This window comes from Callorhinus ursinus, unplaced genomic scaffold, assembly GCF_003265705.2.
Source record: "Callorhinus ursinus isolate GAN/ISIS: 27379988/994484 unplaced genomic scaffold, GSC_fseal_2.0 scaffold10, whole genome shotgun sequence".
NCBI lineage: Eukaryota > Metazoa > Chordata > Mammalia > Carnivora > Otariidae > Callorhinus > Callorhinus ursinus.
Window position 1 is genome coordinate 73,456,589 of NW_027397072.1, and position 22,152 is coordinate 73,478,740.

Genomic DNA, 22,152 nt, shown 5'->3' on the forward strand with positions numbered 1-22,152 from the left:
GCACGCGGATCTTTGCTCTCGGCTGCACCAACAGTCCGGGTTCTGAGGAGCCCCGGAGGCTGGGAGAGGGTTTTAAATAGCCAGTGACAAGCCCATTTGTGAGGCCTGGTTTAAATTAGTTGTCAGTGTCTGATTGAATCAGGTTTAATTGTTGGTTGGTGCTGAAGTGATGAACGAGGTGTGGCTTTAAATAGGAACGTGTGTTTCAGCCTCGACCCGGGCAGGAACTGCGAGCGCAGATCTGCTCTCCTCCTATTCAGCTCGGTGGACTGAGCTGGGCTGGCCTGGGCTGCTTCCCCTGTTCGCCAGGGGGTTATTATTCCAGCAGAGAAATCCGAAAAGAGCCTGATGGGGGCTCTGGGACACTAAGTCTTGATGATTCGATCAAACAACCCATCAGTCACTTTCCTCACGGCCCTTTGACTGGGCCTGCTTATTTCCATCTGTGCCTTGCAGCTGTCCCCAGACCTGTCTTCCCAGAGTCGCAGAGGGAGAGGGGGGCTCTGTGCGTGGGAGCCGGGAGCCTGCATTCAGGCGTCCCTCTGCCCTTCTCAGCTCTCGGAGCCTGCTTCCTCATCTGTAACCTAAGATGAAGCTTGCCCCAGCCACCTCCTTCTAGGAGTTGCTGTGGGATCAAGGGGCTCCTGTGGAGAAGGAGCCCTGAAAACTGTCATCTGTGCTGGTACTGCTGGGGAATCCGAGCCCCTGCCCCCCGTCTGGCCCTGGGCTGCCAAGCTGGGGGGGGCGCGGTTCAGATGCGGATATGTAGGTGGGGAGAGGGAACCTCAGTTTGCCCCTGTGGCCCAAGGGCTCTTCCCACCCACAGGGCACCACCGACTCTGTGCCTTGGTGTCTTTCTCACGGTTGCTGGGCCTTTCCAGTTCTTTGGGCCAACATAGGAGTCCCCATCCACCCCCCCCCCCTTGCCTGGGGCTGGCCTGGCATCCTCACCTGGCTGGACCTTTCACCCTAAGCCTCCCCTAATTTCCACCTGGAGCCGAGTGTAGCAGTTACAAGAGAGGGCAAGAGAAGCCTCACAGGGCCAGGGTCTCGGCTGCCGGGGTCCTTGGGAGAGCACCCATACCAGACCCACAGCCACGCCAGTCCGAGGGCAAGAATAGGGATGATCGAGGGTCATCTGGGGCCATCTTCCCATCTCTGAAGAACAGGTATGGCCCAGGGTGGAGATGTGGATTTCCTCCCTTTGCCTGGAGTCAGACTGAGGATTTCTGGGGCCTGTGGGAGAAAGTAACAGGGAAGCAGTTTCTAACTCAACCTGGGAAAGCCTAGAGACGAGGCTTTCACAGGGAACACCAGCGGAGCTCAGACAACGCGTGGATGAAACTTCTATTGAGAGTGCTGTGGAAGGGACGCCTCCCAGGCTGGGACAGGCCCAGCGACGCCAGAGCTGGAAGGCCACAACCTGCTTCCCCAACTTGACCCAACTGCCTCATGGCCCCCTGAGCCTCGGGCCCTGGGTTAGTGAAACAGGGAAGTGAGGCCTTCCTTAGAGAGGGTGGTGTGAGGATTTGGAAATAGAAGCCAACAGATGGGAAAGCCCTCCTTGCTTGGCCCCGGGCTGGCTGGCAGGTACCACAGCACCTGGTCCTTGGATTGACATCCTTTTCTGCAGGCGGACTCTGGAGGGGGTTGGGGAGAAACCTAGGACCTCGTTTCCTTCCCCGAGCTACATGTGACGGCTGTAACTGTGCCGGGGATGTGCTGGGAGGCCAGCAGGCACTGACAGGGCCTGGGCCACATTCCCTAGGTCCTCTTCCCACAGAGGCGCCCAGGGGGGTGGACTCGGGCCCTCTTGGCGGTGCCAAAATAAACTTGCCATGTTTCCAGCAACACAAGAGGCCTCAGCAAAGCAGCTTTTGCCAAACCCTATAAGGAAGCCAGGGAAGGGAGGGGAGCCTGGAATGAGAGATGCCCCTTCCCCCACCCACCTCCCTAGCTTTCTCTTGACTTCCAGAAAACTCCATGCAGGCAAGCCCTAAAGCAAATACCAGTGGGCACTGTGGGAATCTGGGCATTTAGGGGAAAAAGAAGGGACTGGAACTCCCATTTGTTGAATGTTTGCCAAGTGCTACTTACTTTGCTTATAAAGATAGTCATGTTCATGGGCTGGGGGTACACACAGAGCTGGGTTCAAATTCTGACGCTGTCGTTTTGCTAAACTGTGTGGTTCGGGCAAGGAAACAGCTTCTCTGGGCTTGTCTCTTCCTAGGTAAAATGGAGCTCATGACACTACACTTCAGAGTGTCGTGCTGAAGATTCACTTTTAGTTAGCACCATGCGTGGCACATAAAATACACTTAATATTAGTTGTCATTACTATTAGATAGTTGCTATTAGTAATTATAATAGCATTATTATTAATAATATTATTTTCAAACTTCATGACAATGCCGAGAGGTAAGTGCTGTATGTAACTATTCCAAGTATGGGAACTGAGGCTTAAGAGGGATTGAGGCCCTCTTTCAGGGCCTGACAGATAATGAGTGGCGAGCTCAGGAGTCAAGCTTGAGTCTGCCTGGTTCCAAGGCCCGCATTTGTCACGCCTGCATCTGAGATGGGGGCCGACTGGATTTCCTGATACAGGTTACTCTGAGGCTTGGACGCTGGAAAGGAACAAGACCAAAGCCTGCCAGGCATCACTGTCATGGCCCAACTGCTCCCTGGACCTCATAGGCTCGGCCACCATTCAGCCAGGCCTGGCTGACCACCAAAGCCCCAGGGTTGCCCTTGCCAGGCTGCAGGGCTCCTCTGTCCTTAGAGTGTCCATCCAAAGCGAGTGTCTGCACAGTTGGAGCCCAGGCCGCACAGCCGGCTTCCCATTCCTGCACGGACAGCTTGTTGGAACTGAGCCAAAGCAGCCTGGGATTTTAATTTTGGCTCTGTTGCTCACTAGCTGGGTGACGTTGGGCTTGTTCCTTGCTTCCTCTGAGCTTCGGTTTTCTCATCTGCAATGATAGCGCAACGGTACCAGGCTCTGGGTCCCTATGAGAATTACACGAGCCAATGAACATGACAGGGAGTGTCTGGAAGGTGTTTAACCCCCCGCCCCCCAACCTCCTGCCTTTCCCTGTGTCTTGAGACAGGTGCTCCCTGGGACTGTGGGGCCCCAGGCCAGGACCTATTTTTCCTACTTAGATATGGACTCTCCGCATGTCATCCTTAATGAAAAACGAGTAACTCATGTGTTCATTTCATTAAATGCTGCCCCCACAAAAGTGTGGGCTTGTGCAATTCTCTAAAGACTGTCAACTGGAAGATATCTCAGAATTCCTCATAAATCAAAAGGTTTCATTTTGCTGCCAAGACAGTCAATTTTCTCTGCCTTGAGTCAGGCCGAGGGGCGGTGCTGGGCTGGGATCCGAGTCAAGAGACCTGCCTGCTGGTCCGGACTCTGCAGATGATCAACGCAGGACGGGAGCAAATCGCTTCTTGTCTCTGAAGCCTCAGTTTCCTCCTCTGAAAAATGGGTGGTATGTGTGTTGGAGCAGCCTGCTGGAGGGTCTTCTATCTCCTCCTCCAGTTCTAAAATGCTGGGAACTTGATCTTTTCCTTCTCCCTCTGCTTCCCTCTACCCTCCCAGACTCCACCTCTCCAGCCCCCTTCCTGCCCTGCCCCCCTCGCCCCGTCCTGTCTACCTCTCCTGTCAATCAGACCGGATCAGCCCAGAGCAGGCACTGGAGGAAAAACGTCTAATGCATTCCTGGTAGACGACAATTTTCTAATGCCCTTATTGCAAAAGCAGCCCTTCTTTGGGGTGAAAAGAAGGGCAGCCAAAATCTGTGTTCATTTCTATTATGGGGTCCAGAAGGGGGGGGCGTTCACTCTTGGAGCTAAGGGTGGATACATTTAGAAGTAAGAGATGGCCCCTGCTCTGGTTTTGGGAAGGGGTCCTGGGCCAGCCCCGGTGGGCTTTGTGGTTGCCTGGTGGAGCAGGTTCCAGGCCACACAGAGGGGTCCACGGCCTGCAGGGGAGTGGGGTGGAGAGTACACAGGGCAAAAGGGCCCCGAGGGAATTCAGCCTCCTAAGAACTGCAGTCTGAGCTGGTCTCTTGGGGAGGAGAGGGGAGAATAGCGAACGTGTTTGGGTTTCTTCGCCACTGGGTCCATCTGACTGACAGAGGGAGATAGAAACAGAGGACTAGAAAGATTGCCCAGTGAAGGGGCTGGGAGGGAGAGGAAAGCCGGAGAGAGGGGGAGGGGACAACAGAGAAGCAAAGAAGGGAAAGAGGAAGAGAGAAGGGAAGGAGGGAGCAAAGCAGGCAGGCAGGAAGGAAAAAGGGAGGAAAGCGAGCGAGAAGGGAAAATGTCCCCCTAGCCGTGTCACTGGAGTGCTCACCCTCTAAGACTGAGGGGCGGGGCAGGCACGAGGAGGAAACAGCCCCTTGGGGGGGGGCAGCTTTCCCACCATCCATCCCCCTACTGGGGTCCCCCGCTCTGCCCATCCCTCAGGGCCTCACCAGCAAAGGCCAGTTCTGAGCTTCCTCATTGCTCCTCCCTGCGAGTCCTATTTACCCCAAACACAAAGTGAGTAATTGCCCCCGAGCCCTGCAAGGAAGTAGAAGGCCCTGTGTGGCTGGCAAGTCCTAGCAGCAGAATTAGATGGGCACATAAATGAGGATTCAAAATCCAGAACGAACTGTCCCACTCACTAAATCACTAAATAGACTTTCGTCTGTTTTTACCGTACTAGCACATTTGCACGTATAAACCCACTCTATTCCCCATGTTTGGCTTTAAAAATCTCTCCCCCCTTCATGTGCTCTCTCTCTCTCATTCTCTCTCTCAAATAAATAAATAAATAAATAAAATCTTTAAAAAAAAAATCTCTCCACTCGTTCTGAAAATAAAATCCCCTCAAAGACCTGCAAGTATTATGAGCTCTCTCTTTCCATCTACCTATCCATCCATCCATTCATCTAGAGTCTGCCCTTTCAAGGACTTTTAATTGAGTATCTACAGTGTGCCGGGCACTCTGCTTTTATGGGGGTCAACCATAAAAACTCAGGCCTTGCCCTCAAGGGGCACACTTCCTGTTGGGTAAACGCACATAAATAATTTATTAGAATATATCATTATTAATGGAATAATAACAATGTTGGCAATTGTTAGCTAGGAAAAACAAAATGAGACAAATCAGCTGTGCCCGGCGACTGTTACAGGTCACCTGTAATGTGGGCCCCCCCGCTTCCGGCAGGAGGCGCCCTGCTCTCTGCCCCCCACCCGGAGATAGATGACTTGTTTGGCTAGAGCACACGGATTCAGAACTGGCATCTACTTTTCAAAAGAAAATATTCTTTTTTAAATGCATAAAACTTATTCAGAGTTTAAAGAGTACATATAAAGCAAATATCTCCGTAACCACCCATGAGATCAAGAAATAGACTAGAACATCTCCAGTATCTGTGAAGTGCCCCCCCACTCCGCACCTCTCCTGATCAAATCTCCCTCCCTTCTCCACAGAGGTGACATGATCCTGACTTTTCTGGTCATCGTTACCTTCTTTATGGTTTTACCCTCTGTGTACGCACCCTGAAAATATTAGGGTTAAATGTAGGAGACAAAGTGGTTGGATGATAGCAATTTCATACAGTTTAAGCTAGTTGTATAGTTGATCTTTAGGCTTGGGAAGTAAGTACTTACTGTATGCATTCTTTTTTTTTTTTAATTGAGATATAATTGACTCTGTGTAGCCCGCTGTGCTGCCCTCTTCTAGGATGCGATCATAATAAATCCTTTCATTTCATTTGCCTCTCCAAGTGCAACGTCCGTGCATGTTGGAGTGATCAGTAAAGACCCCACAAGGGTCTTACCCTCCTTTTAACACATTTCCCCACCACTCTTTTTTTTTTTAACTCATTGTCTTTTTAAATGACTCATTCTTGTTAAACTTTTCATTTTATTTTATTTTCTAAGATTTTATTTATTTATTTGACAAAGAGAGAGCACAAGCAGGGGGAGTGGCAGGCAGAGAGAGAGGAAGAAGCAGGCTCCCTGCTGAGCAAGGAGCCCAATGCAGGGCTCAATCCCAGGACCCTGGGATCATGACCTGAGCTGAAGGCCGACGCTTAACCAACTCAGCCACCCAGTTGCCCCCCACCACTTTTTTTTTTTCCAGCATCATTTTTTTAAAGTCTGTTTCTTTTTCCCCACTGCTCTGTAATCCAACTTCTATTACATATCAAGTATCCCTATACATGTGGATCTGTTCCTGGGCTCTCTCTTCTGTTTCACTGATCTATTTCTCTATGCCTGTGATCATGACACACTGTCTGAATTACTATGACTTTACGGTAAGTCATAATCCCTGGTCGGACAGTTCTGTCGCTTTGTTTTTCTTCTTATTGCACTCTCATATGAATTTTACAATAAGCTTAACAAATCCTACATGCAATAATGTGTTGGGATTTTGATTGGAATGCACTGAATGCACATATAAATTTGTGGAAAATGACATCTTTACAATGTGACTCATCCCTTCATGAATATAGTATGCCTCTGTGTTTTTTAGAGCATCCTTTAATGTCTCTCAATAAAGTTTAATAATTTTTTATAGAAGTCTAGCAAACAGGCCCTTGGAGCCCCATGCTGCAGCCATGTCTTCTGGGGCCAGCGTGAATGCCCTGCAGTGCCTGATGGAGCCGCTCCAACTGGAGGCCGGATTGGAGAGATTCAAGGTCTTGCAGGCAGCTGCAGAGCTTCAACAGTACTGTATGCAGAATGCCTGCTGGTAGGTGTTCTGGCTGGAAGCAACACCTTCCAGCGGCCCAGATCCTATGCTTTATCCTAAAGGCTGGGAAGAAGTTTGCTGAGGAATGCTTTTAAGCCTAAAGTGATGAATGACTGCCTCCAAGTCTCAAGAAAACACTTCTCCAGCCAAATGACTTAGATATTTCCGACCTTTCCTGTGGCCAAAATTCTACAGAAAGTGATGTTTCCTATTCAGATAAGGAAACTGAGTGAAGGAGGAGACTTTAAATAATAATGGCCTGATTCTTTGGGGAAAGTGCTTTTATATTTAAGACCAACAAAAATGTTGCCACCAAATACATACTTTCATAAGCAAATTACTAGTGTTTCTAGACCTGGAATATTATGCCTGTTGTATTAACTGGACGCTTGCATTTTGGGAAGAGAAACATTTTTGTTTGTTAAAAACTTGAGTATTTCGGGGCACCTGGGTGGTGTAGTCCGTTAAGCATCTGACTTGATTTTGGCTCAGGTCATGATCTCATTGTCCTGGGATCCACTTCCAAGTCAGGCTCTATGCTCAGCAGGGAGTCTGCTTCTCCCTCTCCCTCTGCTCCTACCCCCACTTGTGCTCCCTCTTTCTCTCTCAAATAAATAAATAAATCTTAATTTTAAAAAAATTGGGTATTTCATTAATTTGTTGTTCCTAAGATTTTTATCCCATAACAAAACTTGTTCTTTTCTTGTGAATTTAAGTTTCTAAATGAAAACAAGCAAGTATAAAACTGGGGGAAGAATGGGCTTTATTAATCAAATGATGTTCTGATTTTTCTAAATGAGAAGATTGTTTTATTTGTAACACTAAGCATGGGAGCTGTTTCTTAGCAAACTTGTTTGGAAAGATTCCTGTTGCGTTGTGTATTAGATTGCCCCATCCTGTGTATGAAGCTGATTTGGTTTTTGTCCTCTTAAGTTCCTCTACTTTATAGTTGTGGTTGTACTTAAAAAAACAAAAAACAAACTACATTATTTCATGTCTTTAAAAAAGATGTTTAAATTTGATCTTCAGAACACTGCAAATGATTAAAAACAAAATAATGGAAAATACTACAACCTAAATGAATTCTTAATGTCACAAGTATTTTACTTTGATGATGTGCCTTTGATTTAATTTGGGACACTTTTAAAAGGATACTTTATTTGTGTTTGTAATAATCTTTGACGAGTTTGGAAACAAAATTTCTGCTTAATTCATCATTTTCTTAAAAAAAAGTAACATTTTGTTAGAATCATTCATAAATACCTCATTTTTGTTGCAAATGTAAATGATCACTTTTTTAAAATTTCATTTTCTCTTGCTTATTGTCCATATATTGAAAAAAACTCATTTTAGGTATGTTAATTTTATACCCAGCCATCTTGCAAAACTCTCCTACTAGTCTAATAATATTAGTAGACCCTTGGAGCGTGATCCACATAATTATGATAATAATTTGATAATAAAACATTCATTATGATGTTATTAGTACAAATTCAAAGTATTGTTTCTCTTTTTTTCAATCTTAGCTCTTGTATTGTTCATTTTTTTTCCTTTATTGAAATGGGTAGGACTTCCAGTACAATGTTGATAGAAGTGGTGACAGTGACCATCCTTGTCTTGTTCTCCATCTCAGTGGAGGCAGTGGTTGGACAAGATGATCTCTTTAAAATGTTCAGTTTTTGTTTTTTGTTTTTTGTTTTTAAGATTTTACTTATTTGTTTGACGGAGAGAGAGAGAGAGCAGGAACACAATCAGGGGGAATGGGAGAGGGAGAAGCAGGCTTCCCGCTGAGCAGGGAGCCTGATACGGGGCTTGATACCAGGACCCTGGGACCATGACCTGAGCTGAAGGCAGATGCTTAACCAACTGAGCCACCCAGGTGCCCCAGGATGATCTCTTGAGTGCCTTCCAACCCAAAGATCTTGATTTTCCTCATGATCATGTTCTTTCTGGATAAGGCAGCTACTCAGCCTTCTGGAGTCTTTTTCCTGGTCCAGAGTAAGAGTCATGATTTGTATCCAGACCTTTAACAGTTGCCTATGTCCAGCCTGAATCTAGAAGATCCTAGAGTTTGCTCTCTTATTCTTCAACATATCATACTTATTGAAATCATTTCCTCCCAAAAGTCAGTTCCTCCCCGAACTCTCAAATCGTTTCTGGTTCACATTTTGAATCATGATTAATATTCAAAAAAAAAAAAGCTGTTATGGATGAGAGGTTGGCTGTGTGTTCTTCCTTTTTTAAAACTCAACCTGTTCTCCTTCAAGGAGGGAGAGGAGGATAGTGACTTTGCTTCCCAGTCTAAACGCTGTCTGAAAGACCAGTCATGCTGTGCTGTGCTATCTTCTCTGGGATGTCTAAGCTGCATCCAGTGGTGAGAACACCAGGTACAATACAACTGGACTCACCTGATTAGCCCTCTTTCACCAGAAATGCCTCATATTCTACTTTTATGAAGGTGATAAAACAAATAGCTGTTGGAAGACGGTTTGCAAAATAAGCATTGAGGCTCGTGTTCAGTATGTTGTTCAATCTTCCTTGTACAGGAAGGAGGCACAGAATATAGTAGACTTTTAAACAATTGGGGGTTAGGGGTGCCAATCCCCCATGCAGTCAAAAATTCACAAACAACTTTTGATTACCCAAAACTTAACTACCAATAGCCTACTATTGACTGTTAGCCTTACTGGTAACATAAACAGTCAATTAACACATATTTTGTATGCTATATGTAATATGCACTGCATTTTTATAATAAAGTAAGCTAGAGAAAAGAAAACGTTATTAAGAGAATCGTAAGATGGGGTACCTGGGTGGCTCAGTTAGGTGCCTGCCTTCGGCTCGGGTCATGATCCCAGGGTCCCTGCTCAGTGGGGAGTCTGCTTCTCCCTCTGCCTCTCCCCTCACTCATGCTCTCTCTCTCTCTCAAATAAATAAATAAAATAAAATCATAAGAGAAAATACATTTACAGTACCATGTCATAAAAAGTCCACATATAAGTGGACCCATGCAGTTCCACCCCTGTTGTTCAAGGGTCAACTGTGCATTTCTTTTGAAATTTAATATTGGCATAGTTGGTTTCTCCTCTTGAACTGTTAGGTTTCTGCAATGGGGTTAACACTTTTAGATGAGTTTTCATATCCTGGAAATCTTGTTGTTCTGGGGTTTCTTGTCCACTGAAGCAATGTTTGGGGCACAAGGTGAGAGGGAAGCATATAAAATACCAGCTCAACTCATTCAGATGAGATTTTTGTCTGCATCTATAGCAAGATTCTTGGATGGAATGTAGTCATTGTTAAGAGAAAGGTTTTTCTAAATTCCTTTAACTATCATTTAAGAGTTGGGTCTGCCTGACTAGTTCTGAGAAAATGAAGCAGGAACACCTGCTCCTTCTATTCTGATAGACTGTGAGAAGGACAAGGGGCTAGAGAACAGGTAGATCAGGCACCAAAGCTTTTCTCTGCCGCTACCATTCTTTCCCCCACCACCTTCCCCACACACAACCTGGCACTCAGGGAGTTTCTGAAGCATCCAGAAAAGTATGAAGGAGACAGTTAGTGTCTGGGCCAGGGGTGCCCTGATCCATGCATGTGGGGGAAGACCACAAGTCCAGGAGAAGCAGCCACGTGATGGCATGGAAGTACAGCAGGAAGTGGTAGGTAGGGAAGCCTGAGACAGCACCAGGTGCCGAGAGAGAGCCAGCAGAGTGGCAGGGGACAGGCCTGACCACTCGGGCAATCAGCAGGGACCACGGGTTCCAGTCTTGCAACCCGGCATAGTACCCCAGAGAGCCAGATGGGGTCCATCCCACTGCGGTGGTCATCAGTGCAGGGAGCAGGCTAGTCCAGCCTCTTGTGGAGGAGAGCAGCGAGGAGCCACAGGGACTCAAGGACCCTCTCTGGCTGCCACGAGGATCTGGTCAGAACCATTGGCCACACTGGGTTCCGGAAGCAGAGAAAGCCATCTCCCAAAGGTTGAGATTCACCCGAGTCATCCAAGTTACTTAAAAAAGATCAGTTTAGTTACTGAGTCAGATTGGAAGTTTACCAATTTAGACAGAATTTAGTTTCTACCTCCCCACCTCCAGCCCTGGGCCAGATCCCTAGTGGAACTGATAAGAAAGCGTGGATTAGTTCTAAAGAAAATAAGAAAACTACATTTTTCCCCTTACGATCACATTGTAAAGTGAGCACATGTGTCTCACTACACATCTTTTTTATGAAACTGAGAATTATTTATCTCCTCGTGGTCTCTTTTTGGTTTTAGAGTTGAGTTGCACGTTATGCTCAAAGACGGCAAATATTCTCAGTTAGGCTTGGCAAGAGCACAGGTTTGGAGTCGGGCAGTCTGGAGTTTGTGGCCCAGGGCTGCATTACTTTTTGGGGTCCTCGGCACTTTTACATTTGTGGGCCCCTTCCTCCATTAAAAAAGTAAAAACTGATGTTGGTATAAAGAATACATTGATATAACATATTAAAACATTTTCTTCGAGCCAAGCTTTCTTCTTCTTCTTCTTCTGATTTTAAAACATTTTCATGGTCTTCTAAAAGTAACATGGACTCCGGGTGCCATGCCTGTCACACCTGCACTTGCCCTGGGCATGCGTCTTTGTTCTTGTCTTTCTCATCCGTAAAATGGGGGTGCTGGATTACATGATGGAATGCACGCAAGACCTTGGCGCATGGTGGTAACGCTGATTTCTTTTCTTATTTCCATGGACTTGATATTCTATTTTAGTGATCTTGCTGCATATGTGGTTTTCATTGTGAGTCACCTTCAAGTTCTCTTTGGAAGTAGAGGGGGTATAACTTACAAATAAAAATTCCTTTTTACTTCCTCAGCACTTAGCACAATGCCTTGCTTTATATCCTCAATCCTTGTTTATTGATGGTGCCGGTAAATGGCTCTCTCCCTTCCCAGCCTCCACCCACCACCCTGTCCCACTCAGGCCCTGACATAATCCAAAAGCAACCTTCCTCCCTTTCTTTTTCCTCTTCTCTCTCTCTCAAAATTCTTCTTTCCTCAGTGGCCTGTGCTCAGCGGGCCATGAAGAGTGAGGAAGGCTCCATTGAACCGGCTGATCTCCTCACAGCCCTGCTCTGTCAACGAGGAAGCCATGGCGCAGAAAGAAAGGAACTCACTCAACGAATGCTGGGACAAGGGTCTGAACCCTGGTTTCTTTGACCATGACATGGCATGATGGGTGAAGCCTCCACGATTTACAGTTTTTACAGAGGACTACTTAGGGAGGTAACCCGAAGAACGCCTTTCCAGTGGTGGGGGAGATGTTTGTAGATGCTTTGTGGGGTTTTCTTCACGCTGCTCAGATCAAACGTCTAAGTCCCCTCAGGTGTGTGCTAGGCTCTATCACTGTCACCCGTGCCCTGCCATTCACCAAGTTGAAAGTCTGGGCTGAAACCCCCTTCCTGAATGTCAGAGGTCAGGGATGCCAGAAGTAAGGGGGAACAATAAGGAGCCATGGAGATCAAGCTGGGGGGTTAAAACGTTGTGTCCATCAAGAGGGACTGAACACATTTCCTTCAGAAGCTAGACATTTGAGTGCTTTTCCTCTCCCGGCATGGAGACTTTAAGATGGTATCAGCGCATCCAATGAGTGAGCGGGCGTGAGGCCTTAGAACAAGCAGCACCTGGCATAAATGTTGGCCCAACAGAACCCAACGCGCCACCACACATTGAGCACCTACTGTGCTGCGTGCTGGGGAGAGACGCGTGAATAAAATGTCTTCCCGCTGATTCAAGAGAAGACAAGGCAAAATTTGCCCTGTGACAGGATAAAATCTGCAATTCAAAAAAAAGCGAGGCATGTGAAAGTTTATTTATGTCTTATTACACAAGCTCCTCCATTCTCTGCCTCCACCCCCACCCCCAATCTGTCACATTCAGGGATCTAGGGCTCCCAGCATTAGAATGAATTAAATAGATTCAGTGGCATGATGGGGCTGGGAGGCGGAGGAAAGAAGGTAGAAGAATGGGATGTGGAGGGACAAGTTAAAAAAAGAGCGGATATTGGAAGTCAATACACAGATCTCCCAGAGAAGAGACTGGGGGTCAGAGGGACACCTGACATGATCCAGCTGGAACATCATGTTCTTAATAATAGTGACAAAGTCTCACATTTCCTGAATGCATCCACTGCCAGGCACCCTTCTAAGCCTTTTACACATATTAGCACACGTCATGTTCCCAATTACTTTGGGAGGTAGCTTCTATCGCAAACCCCGTATTACTGATGAGAAGCTGGAGAGGGCCAGTGACTTGAGCGAGTCTTGCCGCCAAGAGGCGGCCTCCCACCTGAGCCTGCACGCGCATCCGGGGCCTCTGCACAGGTGCCTCTGGGACTGTGGGACAGGTGAGGTCTGGTGGGTTGTGTGTTACTGCCCCCCGCCCAGAAGGGTTTGGAGCAGAAAGTGGGGAGTGGGACCGCACCCTGGCTCACCGCTGCTGACCCTGTGGCCTTAGGCAAGTTCCTCGCCCTTTTCATGTCTCCAGTTCCTCGTACATTAAATGAAGATCAGTGATGATGGTGGTGGTGGCACACTTCATAGGGTGGTTGAGGTGGTTTAGTAAGATTCCGCACAAAAGGGGTTTAGCACAGTGCCTGGCCCGAGTGCTCGGTGAATGGCAGGCGTCCCCGAGACTACACGTCACTTCCTAGGAGAGCTCCCACCATCCCATCGGGCTTTGTGGACCCCCTGCGGACTCCCGGTCACTCAGCACCAGTATCCAGAGGCAGCCTTCCGCACTCAAACAGCTCCGTCACAACTCGCAGTGGGACCACAGAGAGACAAAAGACTGATGATAAGCAGCCCTGCCCGTGGAGTCTGGCCCCAAACCCATGGCCGTGTTGGGAAATAGGGATGACTGTGCCGGACCGGTGGGAACAGCTTAGACATGGGTGGCCTGTGACAGGCCACGGGGATACTGGAGGACACCAGCTGGTTCCTACCTCCGAGGGGGCATGGTCTGGCTGCGGGCACATGGCTCTCCCACAAGAACCAATTAGTGGACCAGGCAGGATTTCCCCAGTGCCCCACAAGTCCTGAACTCAGAGAGCAGGTGTGAACAGAGCAGAGAGGGAGAAGGCCATGGGGCAGCACAAAGTGATGTGTGTGTGTGTGTGTGTGTGTGTGTGTGTGAGAGAGAGAGAGAGAGAGAGAGCGAGAGATGCGACTTGGCTACCCCAAGGGCTTTGGCCGATGTCCACACTTTTGACCAGGCATGTATGATTTTCTTTTTCCTTTTTGTAAGGGGCAACACTGTGGCCATAGGTGAGGCACAGCCAAGGCGGAGGGCCTCCTTCCCGGGGCTGCTCTGGGTTGGGCTGACACTGCAGTTTGATCGTGCAGGGCTCACGCTGCAGTATGACCAATAAACGGGCCAATAAAAAGAAGCCCTTCAGAGATGTGCTCATGCAGATGATTCTATCCCACCTGTCAACGAGAGAGGCCTGGCAACCATCTGTTAGATTCTTTATCCCCACCCCTCCCCTTTCATTTTTAACCACAGATTTTCACAGTTTGCATTATTTATTTAAATCTGTTATTTAAAAAAACATGTATTGCTAAGTAAGGTGATGGCAGGTTTTGCCCATTGAAGCCTGTTCTTTCCATTCTCCGTGGCCGGCTGTGGCCCCATGGGAGACCCTCATGTGCAAGCCTGCCTGTCCTCTGACCGGGCTGGATTTATGATTCAGGATTTAGGACATGATGCTCTGTACTTGAGTTGGGGGAGGGGCACACAGAGCCAGAATTACAGCCTTGGGGCTTTGTGCTGACTCTCCTGGTCCCTTACTGTGAAATTTAATGGGACACAACCTTAAGACTAACAACGAGCCCTGGGTTTCTTGATCTCTACCATGGGGGTTGTCGATCCCTACTTTAACCCAGGGATGACACTGCATGTTTAAATTCAATGCTCTTCAAGTCATGCGGCACAGCCAGGCCACGATTCAGTTATTCAGCACCGGCTGCATATCAGACACTGGGTGCCAGGTATCAGCACCATCTTGGGGTGAGAGACGAAGTCCCTATTCTCATGGGACGGACACTTCAGTGGGGGAGAGACAGAGAGAAAACCCAGTGAGGACAACTGGGGTCAGTGCTGTGAGAGAAACAAATGGGACCAAATAGAGAAGGAAGGGTGAGAGGCAGGAGCGGTCCTGCCCACAGAGGGCAAGTGGGCCCAGACTCGCTGAGGTACAAAGAGCCTGACATATTTGAAGGGCAGGGGAATAATCTGGCCCTGGGGTTCCTTCCCACGCCCTAACCTCAAGACGCTGGATCTCCTCCCGGCCATCTCTGTCTTCGGAGCTCCTCAGGAGTGGGAAGGACCAGACCCTGTGCTTCTGTCATTCCCGCAGAGCACCCTGGGGGCGGGGGCTGGCCTCCCTGCTTACCCTGTGGGTCCAGGCACTCCTGTGCCTGCACCTAGCCAGAGGCCCAGGGGAGATCTGAAACCTCTTCTCCCCAACATGGGCTTGTATCCCGCCCCGCTCCACCCCAGCCACCAGCTCATGGGCCCTACCCTCTTCCTGAGTCTCCATTCCCTGCCCTACAGCCTCATCACCCTGCTTCGCTTTTGCTGTGGCCACAGAGCACCACTCACTGCTCCTGTCCAAACCCTTCAGCCTTCTGCGCACTGCCAGGAGGGCGCTACTACCCATGGGCCTTTCCTCCTGGAGACATCTGATCGTTTCTTCAAGGTCTCTTCAAATGCCACTCCCTTCCACACCGCCCGCCCCCAGATGCCTGCCTTCCTCCCTCCTCCCCCTATGTTCTTGGCGCTTCACTATAACACTTGCCCATTGCTAATGTTTGAGTCTCTCTCTTCAGTTTCTCAAGGACAAGGTCCGAAGCACTTTTATATTTTCCTTCCTAATACCTGATGCAGAGGAGATTATCAATAAAGGTCTGTTGAATGAATATACCTCATGAGCCCCTTAGAATAATAACCTCCTTCATTTATTCAGCATTTATCCAAGCTCTTTCAAAACTGTCCCATTCTCTGCTCATAACACTCTATAAGAGCAGGTGATGACCCACAGCACAGGTAGGGAAATGGAGAAAGGTTATTTAACTCCAGATCACACACAAATTGGTGGCAGGGCTGGGACCCAGGCCTGATGTCCTTACCCCTAGTCCAGAGCTCTTCAGCAGCCTCAGAGCACCCAAAACCTGGAGCCAGAGAAACCGAAAATTTCTCATGACAAACATTGAAATATTGGTTGAATGTACACAGTGCAGCCCAGTTATGACACAAACTTTTTAAAAAGTGCATCTTAAGATATGAGCTAATACGGCCTCTCAGCATTCATGCAAGGAGCATTTATTGAGCACCTATTATATACTGGGCTCTGTACTCTGGGAGACACCAAGGAATTACAAGCCTCTCCTTCATAGAATTTACAATTATTCAGGGGAAAGGACCCAGAGTGACACAACAAATCAAGGATGGGAGTCAGTATAAGGTGATACACAATCAGATAGGTACAGAAGCTCTGGACGGCACTGGGTTATTCCAGAAAGGCCCTTGGAGAAGGCTCTAGGAGGTCATCCCCATGGGAGGTGAGGAGGGAGAGTGGAGAGGAAGAGTGGAATGAAGAGCAGGGACAGAAAGTCACAGTGGAAATAAGGGCAGCCCAGGGACTGGCTGGAATGAGGAGCTTCATGGGGACACCTGTGGGAGTGTTGCTTCTGGGAACCAGAAGAGAATCTTGAGATGGTTTTCCTGGATGTCCTCTCCACAAGCATTTCTCTGCTTCAGTTGCCAGAAGCAGTTTTAAGGAAAACTAACTCAATCTCTGCACAGAATAGATGCCTTGTTCCAGGGGATTCTAAGAGGGTAGTATCTATCTTCTAATTCTACTTAGCTCAGCTCAGCTCCCCTCAATTCAACTCTACTCAGCTCAGCTCTACTCAATTCAGCCCAGCTCAACTCAACTCAGCTCAACTCACCTCAACTCCACTTAACTTAGCTCCGCTCAATTCAGCTCAGCTCCACGCAACTCAGCTCAGTAAACTCAACTCTGTTCAACTCAGCTCAGCTTAGCTCAGTTCAACTCAACTCAGCTCCACTCAGCTCAGTTCAACTCAACTCACGTCAACTCAGCTCAGCTTAGCTCAGCTCAGTTCCACTCAACTCAGCTCCACTCAATTCTGCTCAGCTCAGCTCAGCCCAGCTCAGTTTAACCTCTCTCTTCACATTACTTGCCAGTCATAGGTCAGCACTTCCTATCTTCAGCTGCCACAGACAAAACTGGTAATGTGGGTAAGACACAGAAATAGAGAAAATTTCTTTCTCTTTTCTGTCCCAACCTCAATCATGACACATCATGCCCTTTTACCCCTCCCTTATCCCCTCCCAAGCTCTCCTAATAAGAAGCAAGAGCCCAGCTCCTTTTGTGAATGTGGGCCCTGGGGGGTGGCTGGCAGTCTCCAGCCATTATGGGAAAGCCCCTGGAGGACACAGTCCAGCTAAGAGTGTGACTCTTCTTCTCCCCTTGCGAATGGAGCCCATGGTGAAATGGGCAGGAAGACAGAAGGTCATTGGCTTACAGTGACCCCACCTGACCTGAGGTCCAGCACATTGAGGTTGTGCTGGAATCCTAGTGAGGCTCCGGAGTGTCCCTAGGTTGGCTTTAAAGGTTATAAGAAGGTTCCTGAAAGACCCAGTACATGTGAGTTGCATGGGAAAGCAGTTTTGGTGGGGCCCTTCTCTATTCCTTCATTCAGAGCCAAGCATCAGGGCTGGTTGGGCAGTACGCAGGGCTCTACATCCTTTCATTTTGTTCTTGAGCAGTGCTAATGCATTTTAGCAACTCTTTAACCTCAAAGACCTGTGGGTCGCTGTGGAGCAGATCACATGCATCTCCGGCTGAGTCCACTGGCCTTATCAAAATGTCCTTGAGCTGTTGTTCATGCCCTATAGAGGCCATCAAGTGAAAAGTCAGATAGTCCCACATTGCTCCTCATGGGTCAACACAGGAGATAGTCACTGATGAAAACATCTATTGTATTCCAACAGATTTCTTGGGGAAAGTTTCCTTGTCTTTTTTCATAACTTCTCTCAAGGTTTGATATCCCTTGATCAGCTCTAACCTGAATTTAATCTCCTACTATAATATAAGCCAGTTCTTTTGGTCTGATCCTCAGAGACTGCCCATTGAGGAAGAAACTCCAGGCTCTGCACCATTATACTGGGAGTGCAATGGCCAGGAAAAAGAAACAAAAGAAGAGGGGAAATTCCTACAGCCATTTCAAAACAAGAGGAATTGTGGTAGATGCTATAATAACTGATCGCTACTGTTTATTGAGCACTCCCTCTGTAGTAGGTACCTTTTATGGACTTTACAACCATCCCATTTGAGCATCACATAGAGCTATCCTACATTAGCTATCCTACAAATGAGGAAACTAGAGCCTCAGAGATGCAATCACTTGCCTGATGTCATAGTAGTCGAGGGCAAAGCTTGTATGTAAGTAAAGGCTTATGATTTCAACCTTATAATATTCATGTATTAAAAAAAATTTGTGGAGTATCTACTACATGCCAGTCACTGTTGTAGGCATTGAGAACATGGACAAATACAAATACAAATATCTCTGCCTCATCCATTTCAGAGACATTCACAGAATCACAGCTGCAATGGAGATATAACTAATTGGTACAGACGAGTGAGAGAGGCCCAAAGACACTGAGTGGCATGCTCTTGGTCACTTAGGATGTCTAAAGGAAGAACCAGGTGTCCTGACTCTTGCCCTCTCCTTGCTATTTCCCCCATCTTTGGAAGTGAACTTTTACCAGACACTCATAAGGCCTTTGATTTCTTGGATTCCTTGCCTGCGAAGTCCTCCTCCATGATTGGAGGGCCTTCCCTTGCCCAGGACCTCTAGGCTTAAGGCCTGGGGACCCTGGTGGGTCAGCCCCCTGGTGTGTAGAGCTGTCTAGGTGCCTGCTGCTTGCAGGCTCCTTGTCCTAGACCTTCATCTTTTGGAAGTACATAAATGCATGGCATTAATTTTTTTTTAATGCATGGTATTTTTGAATTTTCCCCCCCTGGGGCCACACCATGTTCTGAAATGTGAACATGGCAAGCAGGATGGATACATTTTTAGATCAGTAAGTACAACCAGATGTGTGGATGGGGCTGAAGAAACACAGCAAACTTTTGTGAGGTATGAAGAGCCCTTAGATGTGGCCTGTTTCTCTCGTCTGGTCTCTGGGGAAATGAGTTCATGACTGACAAAAAATGCACAGGTCTGAGTGCTCTCCAAATGAGTACCAGCTTCATGTACATATCCCTGGCCAGGCAGGGGGCCTGGTCCTGCATTCGTCCACCCGGCTCTCAGTGATAGCAGATAATAGCCAGGTGCCTGACACAGTTCTCTCTCATCTCAATCCAACACACACAATCATGAAACTGATGAGGAAAATGCCGGTCAGTCTGGCTCAGTAACTTGGCCAGAGTCACACAGGTAGGCAGCAGGCAGGGCTGAGATTCACAGCAGGGTGACTGGACTCCAAAGTCCATTTTCCTAAGACCACCACATCATCTCTCTAGACCAGTCTCTCGTCCCCAGGAGTGCACTGGTGAGGGGTGGGAGACCTGCAGGGCTCCAGCAAGCTGGGGAGGCTCCATCCCAGGTAACAGACAATGGGAAATACCGCCTGGCAGTGTTGGAGCAGGCAGTGATAAGGACACAGGGGTTAAAAAGGTAGAAGTCAGCCCTGAGGAATTCAAAACCAACAGTGAGGCAAGACACAGGTGTATCTATAAGTTGTGAATGGCACATTTCAATACACAACCACGCTTCACTCTGCTTTTGGGGGAAGCACTTAAAGCGAGTGCTTTAAGAGTTCTGAACTGTGACCTAGAGTAATGTAGGAAGCATTCTGGTGGAGGGATTTAAGCCGCATCTTGAAGGCCAGGAGGAATTTGGGAGAGGGAGAGGGTGTGAAAAGTGTAAGAGGCTGAGAGTGTGTAAAAAGGCAGCAGCACAGGAGGGGATTAAAGCAGGAGGACTGGGGAGATGAGAAATTAGACGTATTAGGCACTGATTGTGTGCCACCAACGGTGCTGGGGGACTTGTATGTATTAGCTCATGTATTTAAGTCAATTATATTCAGTTTTAATTTACGTGTAAGAAAATGCATACATTTTAAGTGTACAGCATAGCCTCAGTGACCTGTGCAATAATATCAAACAGGTTTGTGTCCATGAAATTGGAATTCCAGAAAGATGGAAGAGAGGAGGAAACAGAAAAAAAAAGTGTTTGAAGAAATTATGGCCACATTTTCCCTCCAAATTTGATGAGAACTATAAACGTACAAATCCAAACGTGTTACCCAATATGATTGAGTTTCTGAAAAACAGTGACAAAGAGAACATCTTTAAAGCACCCAGAGAAAAAAGACACATTTTGTCAAAGGAACAGAGAAAATTAATCACAGACTTATTAGAAACTATGCACTCCAGAAGACAGTGGAATGCATCTTAAAGTGTTGAAAGAAAAAAAAATGTCAACCCAGAATTTTAAATCTAGCAAAAATATAATTCAAAAATGAAGGTGAAATGATGACTTTTTCAGACAGATGAAAAGATGAGGGCATTTGTTGCCAGTAGGCCTGAACTTAAAAAATATTACAGTTCTTCAGGCAGTAGGAAAATGGTGCCAAATGGAAACTTGGATCAACACAAAGGACTGGAGAGACCAGGAAATGGTAAATATGTGGATAAAAATAAAAGATCTTTTTTCCCCCCTTTTAAAATTTTTGCAAAAAAAATAATGATTTAAAGCAAAAGAATGTACTGTGGTGTTAATAACACATGCAGCAGTAAAATGTATGACAACAATAGTACAAAGAACAGAGGGAAAATGCAAGTTATGTGAGGTTGGGAGATTCTGATATTATACATGAAGTAGTATAATATTATTTGAAGGTAGGTTGTGATGTATTTATTTTAAGCCCTAGAGAAACCACTAAAAAAGTAAAACAAAGTGATACAGTTAGCAAGTCAATAACGGAGATAAAATGGAATACTAAAAATCGCAGAATTAATGCAAAAGAAGACAAAAAGAATAAAAAGGGAACAAAGAACAGATGGGACAAACAGAAAATAAGTAGCAAGATAGTAGATATAAACCAGACTATCAATAATTACATTAAATGTAAATGATCTAAACTCTTTCTCTTGATGAGCAGATAGATTTCAGAAAAAGACTCCCCCGCCTCGAGGTGGCTCAGGAAAGGGGGTTTAGTGCAAGGATCTATGTGGAAGGGTTGGGAGCCTTGAACTCAACTGGCTCTTGTGGGAGCTGGGACCTGAGACGGACAATCTATCCCAAGCTAAGGCCATACTCCCCATTTTTTCCAGGAACTAGGGCCTCTAGCTGTTGTTGTTGCCTGAGTGTCTGTTCCCCTGGCTCTTTCAGGCCCTCAGCCCACATGTGACCATCATGGTAAGCACACACTTCTCTCCCCTTTCTGCACCACAACCTTCTGCTTTGGTTCCCATTTCCAAATGTCAGCAGCCTCTCAGTTTCCCATACTTACATCCTGAAATCTTAGAATGGCCTGGATCATCTTTTTTATCAGGCCACAGCTCAGGAGAGGTAACCTTAGGTCAGAAGCCCATGCTGGTAGGTAGTTGTACCTGAAATGGGAGGAGGGGCAGATTCTCATGGGAGTGGGCTATTGGATAGTGAACAAGATTGGCCTTATATTATAGAATTCACAGAAAAAGTTTCATGTGGCAATAGCCAGCCTCAGACCTTGAAGGCCTAAAGAGGAGCTAAAAGAACATTAGTTCTCATTGTCCTCCTTGCCCTCTTGGAGAACTGGGCATAACAGCATAGCATCCATAACTGACTCTCTTATTAAAGATCCTCCTTTATACTTTATATATGGTTCCAGCAGAGGAGTCTCATAATTTGCTTGGCTAAATCCTCACCTTCCTGGTGGGAGGGGACAGAAGTTTAGAGTGAAATGCTGGTCAAGACAGGTTGCAATTCCCTACAGGTGTTGCACATGACAAACTGGCAGGTGTTCATGTAGAAAGAGCATTGATCAACCTCCCCACCCCCAATGAGGAGGGCCCAGGCCACCTCTGGGATTCTGAGTTCTCCCATCCATAGCGCGGGCCCTGCTCCACTGGGGGCTGAGCAGCAAGGCCAGGCCCAGAAGGATCTGGAGTCAGCAGAGTTGGGCCAGGGCCCCTGTTTCCAGCACCACAGAAAGCCCTGCCAGGATGGTTTGGAGCTGCTCCCTGACCTGGGACCACCCGGGCATCAGAACTGCTGGAAGGGTCACAGAATTCTGCCAGAGCTGAAGCTGACATGGCCCCAGAGCAGCCCACCAAACCCAGGGTCAGGAGAGCAGGAAG

The 22,152-nt window shown here is 47.3% G+C and overlaps 1 protein-coding gene and 1 pseudogene across 2 annotated transcripts in view; one reads left to right on the plus strand and one right to left on the minus strand.

The window, feature by feature from the left end:
• Positions 1-7,864, plus strand: part of LOC112821606 (guanine nucleotide-binding protein G(I)/G(S)/G(O) subunit gamma-10 pseudogene) — a 40,134-nt pseudogene extending 32,270 nt beyond the window's left edge.
• SOCS5 (suppressor of cytokine signaling 5) overlaps positions 1-22,152 on the minus strand; it is a 112,717-nt gene that overhangs the window by 11,164 nt on the left and 79,401 nt on the right. The gene's annotated exons all lie outside the window — the stretch shown is intronic.